Here is a 10,043-nt window from a genome sequence, read left to right on the forward strand (position 1 = left end):
AGACACAGTATTTCATTGTGCGGTTTTGGTTTAGCTTCAAGGCTCAAAGACTCTGAGTCGGACGAGGACTGAACTCAGCCTCTGAGACTTAGAGCTTGGCTTAATGCGGCGACATTACCACTTTCAACCACACCCACCATCCCATTGATTTCTTGCTTGATTGATTTAAAAAATATGGAAGCCCGTTTCCGCCTTGAAAAAAAAAATAAAAGCCCCACAGAAAGTCGAAATTACGAGTTTTAAACTCGTAATTAGTAGTTTTAAACTCGTAATTAGGAGTTTTAAAACTCCTAATTATGAGTTTAAAACTCGTAATTAGGACTTTTAAAAGTATGAATTATGAGTTTATAACTCGTAATTTTGGGAATGTAACATTTACAAAAAGTGAACCTTATCAATTTTGATTAAATGAATTTGGTATTTTAATAATTTCCTCAATAAACCAGCGGGGTTGTGACCAGCTGGCACTCTGCTCAGACCAGGAAAACGAGCGCTCACAGACACAGAGCACAGCTCATGAGTGGTCAGAACAGCACTCAGGGCCCACTGATTTGTTCAAGACGCCAGAAACTTTACTGGAGCTTAATTTATTCATTTTTTAAAAGTATGTAGGTGATAAACATAACAGTCCTCCTCCTGTCTCCTCTGCTCTGTACACTCAGTTGCAGTGTGCTACAAGCTCAATTAAGACTTTAAAAGTTCTAATTACGAGTTTTAAACTCATAATTAGTAGTTTTAAAACTCATAATTACGAGTTTTAAACTCATAATTAGTAGTTTTAAAAGTCCTAATTACGAGTTTTAAACTCCTAATTACGAGTTTAAAACTCGTAATTTCGACTTTCTGTGGGGCTTTTATTTTTTTTTTCAAGGCGGAAACGGGCTTCCATAAAAAAAGGAGTAGATTGAAGTTAAGGAATATTATGTAGAATTTCATAAAACAACAGACACCTTTAATTATTGAGTTTAGTGTAATAACTATTATGAATTGAATCTGAGTATTGCAGTTTTACAGAAATTTCTGCATAGTACGCCTTGTACTTTCTGAAACGTTATAGTTTTTAAGTTGTAAAAAAACTGCAAGGATTATTATATAGGATTTCATGAAAACTTTAGAAACCTTGATGACAAAATTTAAAGTTTTGTCATTAGTCATGTTATCATTGAGTGATTCTTAACCATATGGCCAGAGCCCATGGCCACACAATAATATAATACATGTATTATGTGATTGCACCTCAGGTTACATTGGACTGAAACAGTGGGTTCTAATTGATACACAAAATTATTTTAGTCTTAAAGTTTGTCAGAAAGTCCTGCATAGTACACCTTGCATTTATTTTGCTTTTCTGGGCATAGGAGGGTTAGAGGTGTTTTATAGTACTTAGTAGTACAACTGCTAAAGACTAATTTTATTTGCATGACACAAAAAAGACCAAAAAAATGCTGTAGTAGTAACAGTAGTAATAGTCAGATTACATTAACTTATATTACCAATGCAGCAGTGATTTTGAAGAGTCCAGAGCGTGACTGGCTTTGGGGTATTCTGACCCTGCTTTAGACCCCACCAGCCCAGTGCAATACTGACCTTTAACCAGCAGCTACCACGTCTAATGCAGCGCCCCCTTCTGATACACTGAAGCTAATTCTGCTCAAACAAAGCTGTGCGTTTGTCCTTTGAGGAAATAGTAACTCGGACACAAGATCAGCCTTTATATAGCGCTTTAAAACAGTGAGGCCATATTCTCAACAAGTATCTCACATTATAAATGTGAGTGAATAATAATAATATGTAGAGATATGGCTTTGTTCACAAATTTTCTCCTGTTTACGTTGTGTTCAAATTGCACTGTCTGATGGTAACGTGCCATTTCAAATCCAATAGGCATTTTACTGTAAACCTTTGTAAACAATCTCTTTGGAGATTGTACATATACTGACTTGTACTGTGATGAATGATTGTATCTGGAGATGTGGGTTTTTTCACTGACTCATCGGTCAGTGGGACAGTCCCTTCTTCTCCTCTTTTTGTTGTTGTATTTGGTTTCTTTAATTGTTAGTTTTAAGCCTTTGTAAACAGTCTGATTGTAGACTGTTCAGAAATAGTGAGTTTGATTGTTCTGAATGATTGTATCTGGAGATGTGGGTTTGTTCACTGACTCACCAGTCACTGGGACAGTCCATATATCTCTTGTTATTGTTGTTTCGTCTTTTATGTGATGGTTTCATAATGTAACATGATTGTATCTGGAGGTCTGGGTACGTTCACTGACTCGTAGGTCGGCGAGACAGTACTCGCTTCTCCTCTTTTTTTTTGTTTCATTTGAAACATTATGTACATGTTTTTTTGGTTCTTTTTGTAAATTAAGTACTTTGTTTGTATCTATGTGTAGGTTTAGGTGTTTTATTCTAATTAATGTGATCTTAAAAAAACATTGGAATCTGATAATAATAATCAAAACAAACATGAGGTAAGACAGTGGAAACTGCTTTTGGATGTGTATGTCTTAACATGTGTATGTCTCTGTTTCTGTGTCTTAACATGGCGACTGGTTTGGAGGGGCCAGCTGTGGTCCTGTGATCTGATGAAGCTGAAGAGAAAAAAACGTCCGGAAGATGAAGAATGAGACATGATCAAAAACATGTGGTAAGAAAATAATGATAATTCCTGAATCTGCTTCCTGATGTTTACTCAGTGTCTTTGTCTCTCAGTGTCTCATTGTCTCTTTCTGTTTTTGCATGGTGACCAGTTTGGAGGGGCCAGCTGTGGTCCTATGATCTGATGAAGCTGACAGAAAAAAAGTAAGAAAATAGTAATAATAATTCGATAGAAGTTGATTTTGAATGTTTACTGTCTTAACACTGTGTCTCTCTTTCTGTTTTTGCATGGTGACCGGTTTGGAGGGGCCTATGATCTGATGAAGCTGACAGAAAAAAGTAAGAAAATAATAATAATAATAATAATAATAATTCCATTGAAGCTGCTTCTGAATGTTTACTCAGTGTCTTAACATTATCTCTTTCTGTTTTTGCATGGTGACCGGTTTGGAGGGGCCAGCTGTGGTCCTGTAATCTGATGAAGCTGACGAGAAAAAACATAAGAAAATAATAATTTCATAGAAGCTGATTTTGAACACTGATTACTGTGTCTTTCTGTTTTTCCATGGCGACCGGTTTGGAGGCGCCAGCTGTTGTCCTGTGATCTGTGATCTCAAAAAAACGTAAGAAAATAATAATATTAATTCCACTGAAGCTGCTTCTGAATGTTTACTCAGTGTCTTAACATTGTCTCTTTCTGTTTTTCCATGGTGACCGGTTGGGAGGCGCCAGCTGTGGTCCTGTGATCTGATGAAGCTGACGAGAAAAAAACGTGTCTCCAGAAGATGAAGAACAAGATGGAGCTGATCAGAAGAGCACCCTGAGTGTCCGGAAATCTGTCAATAAACGGGGTTATTTTTTGGAATTCGTTTTTTAATAATTATATAATTGTAAATATTTTTTGTACAATTTACTTTTCTGGTGGGTAGTCCATTACTTTCTGGAGTCTACTGGAAAGCTACACACTAAACTCACTAAACTTACCTTATAAATTATGGCTTTTTTTTTAAGTGCTCAAAAATTCTTAGTTTGAAACCATGAGTATGAATACTATTGGTTTAAATATAAGTAAAGATCAGAGACTGGTATCAATGTTGTTGTTTCACCCAGATCTTAGCGTTCACAGCCTCCTTTCTCAGTCCCACTGCATCAGCCACAGTTTAAATCAGAATCAGAAAAAAGATTTATTGCCATTGTCATTGAACAAAACTCACAAAGTAAGAACTTACTTCTGTGGTTTGGTGCAAAGTCCTCCAAAGCCTCTGATGACTGTGGGCTCCAATTACACATGACTGCACACTGTACCGTAGGCCTGCCTCTTGTCAGTCAGCAGTGAGAGAACTCCCTCCAGTGGACAGTACCTGTACCAGCTCCCTCTGCTGCAGGGTGGAGTAGATCAGAGGCCAGCACACAGACTACCACACAGAGACAGGCCACGGTTTGGTGATTACAGGTACATTTTGGCTTCACAAAGCTCTACAAATATGAACATCCTTATTTAAATGATTTTTCCAGCGATTTGGGTTTGGCACTGTCCAAAGAGCTGGTTAACCGGAAAGTCATTCAGGTAAACACAAGAGTAATGTGTACCAGCTTATAATGTTTCAGTGTTATAAGTAAGTATAAGTTGACTAGTTTTCATTTGGGGTTACTGGTTTGGTGATGTCATAGACTGAAAATACATAATTACAGTAGGCTGTGTAGTAAGTGACAGTACTGAAGTAGGCCTCTCTGTGTGGCACATTGCAGCCCTTCTTTTGCTCTCCTGATGTGTCCAGGGACTGCAGGCCAAGGGCTTTGGAGAAGATGAGTGATTTCTGTGAAGACCTGGGAGATGTTCACACAGCTGTGGGACCACAGCAGCCAAAGAGAACATGCTTTCAGACATGTTTTAATAAACTTTTAAAAATCACAGTCATACACATTTATCTGGATTTTAATGTAGACATAAATGTATGTTATATTCTAGGCCATTGTTAGATGTCTACATGTGTAAATTTCAGTATTTTTTGCGTTATGATACAGGGTATGAATATTCTAAATATCACAAACACTTTTTTAAAGGGTTCAGTGAATTTTTGCACCCAGTGTGTCCAGAGGAGCAGTGCTATTTGGAGGGGTCTCGACATCCTGGACTCCCTGGTCTTCATGGTGACTGTGTGTTACCAGTGTAAGCAGCAGGGCATGGACGTGCTCTCCTCCAGAGACGCTGGCAGGTACTCTAGGTATTTTAGGTACTCTTGGTAGGTATACTAGGTATATACAGGCATGGACACTTGTGTTAAGTTTTTTACATAAAAAATTAACATGGAATTCTTTTAAAGTTTATTTACATACTTACAATAAACTTTAGATTCACATTTATTGACAGTATTTTGTCCACATTTCTTCCACCTCCTTCACTATTATCAGTTTTACACAGATCTAATTTGTGTTCCACTTCTGTGTAGCCACTGTACTCCAGACGTCTGGAATCTGGAAGCAAACGTTCACATTATCGCACAAGTTTTATGTCACACAAAAGTTGGCCCATTAGGTGAACACTGGCTATTTCTTTCCAAAAATGATAAATTATAGAGTTAACTGAACAATAACTAAAAAAGTAAAATGTAAATTATTGTACATGTCAAGAGTCATATTTCCTTAATGGGTGCTCATGATGAGGGCGACCAACAGGGCAAGATCACGCCACTGCTCCAACGTGTGACTGAGCTCAATACAACATAAGCCTCTGTGCCTGTTTGGAGGAGCAGACCAGACCCGTCCTGGCTCAGTTTGACCATTGGTTCGTCCATTAAGAAGAGAAGAAGTTTTGACAGGCTCCCACTGAGAGCCCCAACCCGAGAAGAGAAAGCCCAGAGCAGGGAGAGGGGCACCGCCACACACCACCTGTACACACACACACACACACACACACACACACACACACACACACACACACATACATATATTGATACTTTGCAGCTTATGTCATCAACATTCCCTGGGGGTGTGATGCTAACCAACTAGATTTCAGCACTGAAACTGGCAACACACACGAGAGGCTCATGTGAGACTCATTCTGCTTTCTGATCGTACTAATCAATCGTCTTGAGAATCAAAACACTAAATTATAACAACTTGGCCAACATGTCCGGTGTTTTTATAATTAAAAATAAATCAGCATTACAGTTGTTATCAATAAAAGTTGTATTTGAATATACAGTATTAACTTTGTGTCTGGGGACACAGATAAGCCAAGCGCTATATCCACATTGTCCAGCAGATGGCGCCATTGTACCATTTTAAAAGCTGCACGTACTTAACTCATTCTACTATCGATTGAAGCTTCACATACATTTTTTACACTTCTGTAGCCTAAACTTGTCCTAAAAAGTTTTTACAGATGCAGATTGCAAACTTTATTATTATTATTATTATTATTATTATTATTATTATTATTATTATTATTATTATTATTATTATTATTATTATTATTATTATTATTATTATTTTGCTGCGGATCAGATTAGTTCTCTTGCCTCTGTTACTATAGTGATCTAAAAAGTGACCCGCTGTAGTGATACAGGAAATCCAGGTTTTGATCTTGACTAACACTGTTTAGCCACATATCTCACTTCATAGAATAACCTGATGGCTGTAATCAGGACAGTTCTGTGAGATGTCACACCGCTACTTAGTTCACACTAAAATCGACAAAACATAAACAAGAACAGAAGAGAACGCTATTAAAACACCAGATATACTCAAATTTAACCAATTTTCCTTCACTCTTAGTGGTTTAAAAATGAACTACAATCACATTTGGGTTGCTAGTGTCTTAACCTGCAGATAGAGGATACGTACAAGCGTTTCTCATTCTCAGTATATGGCTGCACTAGCACTGAGTAATGATTGACTGCAGGTGCTGGGGTTCAGGTGGGGATATTCTGTTTTATATTTTATGACATGAGTGCAAATTTTGTGCCATTTCTTTATTTGCAGTCCATGAAATCTTACATCTACCAATCAATGTGATTTGTCCTGAAACTGGTATGAAATGTATATTAGTGCATCTGAAATGGCAAAAATGTGCCTCAGTCGTCTATGTTCCACAGTGGTCCATGGGTGTACAAGTCAAGATCATTTCAAAGCTCTTCAGGAACAGTTCATATCTGTCCTGTGAATGTGACTTAGTAGCGATACCCACTCAAATGAGAATCTAGATTCGATACTAGTTTTAGTATCGATTAGTATCTGATTTTCAATACATTTTGAAAATCAGATACTACCTAATGGGTTTGCCAAATTTTTTGGAAAACCCATTAGGTACAACACAAAACAACACCTTTCCTAGCATATAAGTAAAAGTCTTTGTCATCAGAGCCTTATTGCTTGGAGCAGACAGACAGTACAGGTCTATGAGGGATTCCATATTTGACATGAATCTCAGTATTTCTGTGCTCCGCGGCTGCGGCTCTCACTCTCTCCATCATCACATGTAAATCTTCTGGTGCAGCAGTCCCAGTCTGCTAGTGTCTGACACAAAGGGGCTCTGTGTGGTGTGAGGGGCCAGTCAGGGGCCCCCAGTTTAAGGGCCATCTCCAAACAGCCAGGCCAACAGCTGTGCACACGCAAAATCATACGCAAAATAATGAAATTCCTGTGACGAAATGTAATGGCAACACTCAAACACATATGTGGCACATAGTAGTTAAAGAAGAGGTGTTATACTTCTATGGGGTATTAACATAACACATAACATATTTAGGTTATTTTTTATTTTTTTGAAACTGCTATACTAAACAAAAAAACAAGTATGAAACAAGTTCTTTTTTAGTTTTAGTTTCATTTTTGAAGCTCTAAGTCTCCCTTTGCTCCCCATGTAAAGTCACTCCACTTTCAGAGCGCTATCACAACACAACTGTTGAAACTACTGCACATCACAACAGGTTTGTCAAATTGTTGTGTACAGTTTTGTATCAGGCTTTAATATATTTATGGGGAATTGTTGTGTAGGAGCATTACGCAGAAGAGAGAGATCGCTAAAATACTCAAACATGCATGGATGACATCTACAACCTCTTTGGCCATGTTTTTGATGTGGAAACGATGTTATAACATGGTAGAAAGCTACAAAAAAAAAATCATTCTTGCGTAATACTCCTTCTTTAAAGAATAGATATGATGCATTCTTGTGGCTTTAACTCTCTTTTAAACATGCTTTTGGTCACCTTGGATAAGTATTACACATTTTCTAACTTAAAATAATGTCTACATTTGGAAAATATACTTTATTAACTTCACCTCCATTTCCAATTAGGTATTTAGGTGCTGGAGCTCCCTCTGCTGTCAGCAACGGGAACAGCTGAAGCACTTGGGAAACGTTAATGCTACGCTAACAGAACCACTCTGCTTAATGAGTACAGTGATGGTTTATAGACTTAAAAACAGTTCAGTAGAAGTCTGAATTTTTATCTATGATGCAACAATCTGGGCAAATTCAAACAGCATTTATGAGTGCTCAGAGAAGATGACTTTACATGTGAATGAAGTAAAAATACTGTACAACTCCAGGTATGTTTTGGATAAGGGAACAATATAATGTGGTTAAAAGTTAAAAAAGTCAATTGGCAATTAATGTGGTCACTAAACTGAAGTGTTACCAAGTTATTTACATTTTGCATTGATTCTTTAAAACATTTTTGGACTTTTTCATCAGCACTCATTTCCGAAGCCTTGCCTATGTTCAAAGCTGACTGGACCTCCTCAGTATGTTATTCCTTTACACTGTCCAGAAGAATATATGTTTTTGATCTTAAAAGACTCTCAGTGTTGTTCCATGTGTATCAGGTTACACACTCCTCGCTGTGATCTGAAGACTCCAGCTTATGAGTATGTGTTTCTTTTTGAACATCGCATCAGCACCAGAACTAAGACGGCTCCCCTCTGCTGTTCTGCTCAGGAACCCCCTCCAAGATCACTATCATCTTAAATAAAGCAAACATGAAGCAGGACCGCCGCTGATCTGTGTACAGGTAAGTTTGGAATATAGTATGGACGCACATTATACCACCGTGTCAAAGCCTGAGCTCGTCTGATCTCAGAAGCTATGCAGGGCTGGCCCTGGTTAGTACTTGGATGGGAGACCACTGGGAAAACGAGGTGCCACAGTGGGGCTTTGTCAGACCTGTCCTGTGATTGGTCACTTCTTTGTCATTTGCATATAGTTTACTTAGGTTAATCTCATGAAGATGCGTTGCTTGATTTGCATCGCTCAGCTCACTCTTGTCTCACCAGTGCATTATAATGTACAAGTTAGTAATTGTGGCCAAACCGTGTCAAAGCCTGATGTCGTCTAATCTCAGAATCTAAGCAGTGCTGGGCTTGATTAGTACTTGAATGGGAGACCACTGGGAATACAAGGTGCTGCAGGTAACAAAGCTCTTATGTTATGTCCTTGTGTTAATAACACTTCACACACATTACTTATTATGAATGTGTTGGTGATGTTTGGAGGGGCAGATTGTGCAGATTGGCAGCCTCACTACAGTCACTCTACTCCAGGGCAGCTGTGGCTACAATAGTAGTTTACCATCAGCGAGTGTGGAGTGAATGAAAAATGCACAAAATTGTAAAGTGACTTTGAGTGTTTGGAAACTAATGAACTAATGAAGACTAATGTATTATCATTATTTATTATTATTATTAAATTAAGTAAGAGGCCACACACAAATATTTGATGTAGCTGTACATTACTAGCTTATTGTTTAGTTAGCAATTGAGTTATAGATTGGAGAATCATAGACAGCCAGGTGAATCCGTCCCTCCTGACTGAAGAGCTGCTCATGACTCCCCCTGGCTGTCACACTGATTTTGACTCTGGTATAAACTATATCCTGCTGCAATGCAAATCAGTAAATTAAGCTACAAATGTATTTCTGCATTGTTTTTTTTAAATCCTAAAAACTGTATTAGGGTCTAGCAAAAGAAACATCACTTCTGTTGACTGGACAAATGTTTTGGAGTGAAGATGTTTCCCTGCTCATCAAGCGACCTCTTCAGTTCTGGTCAGATTTCTGGTGTATTAGGATAGTAATTTAACTCTCTCTCTCTCTCTCTCTCTCTTTTCTCTCTCTCTCTTGCTCTCTTCTCTCTCTCTCTCACTCACTCTCTTCTCTCACTATTTTCTCTTCTCTCTCACTCACTTCTCTTCTATCTTTCTGTCGTTTTCTCTTCTCTCTTCTCTCTCTTGCTCTCTTCTCCTCTCTCTCTTCTCTCTCTTTTCTTTCTCTCGCTCTTTTCTCTTCTCTGTCTTTTCTTTCTCTCTCACTCTTTTCTCTTCTCTCTCTTGCTCTGTTCTCTCTCCCTTCTCTCTCTCTCACTCTCTCTCTCTTCTCTCTCTCTCTTCTCTTCTCTCTCACTCTTCTCTCTCCCTCTTTTCTCTTTTCTCTTTCCTCTCTCTTC

This window comes from Periophthalmus magnuspinnatus, chromosome 20, assembly GCF_009829125.3.
Source record: "Periophthalmus magnuspinnatus isolate fPerMag1 chromosome 20, fPerMag1.2.pri, whole genome shotgun sequence".
In the NCBI taxonomy this organism is placed as follows: Eukaryota; Metazoa; Chordata; class Actinopteri; order Gobiiformes; family Gobiidae; genus Periophthalmus; species Periophthalmus magnuspinnatus.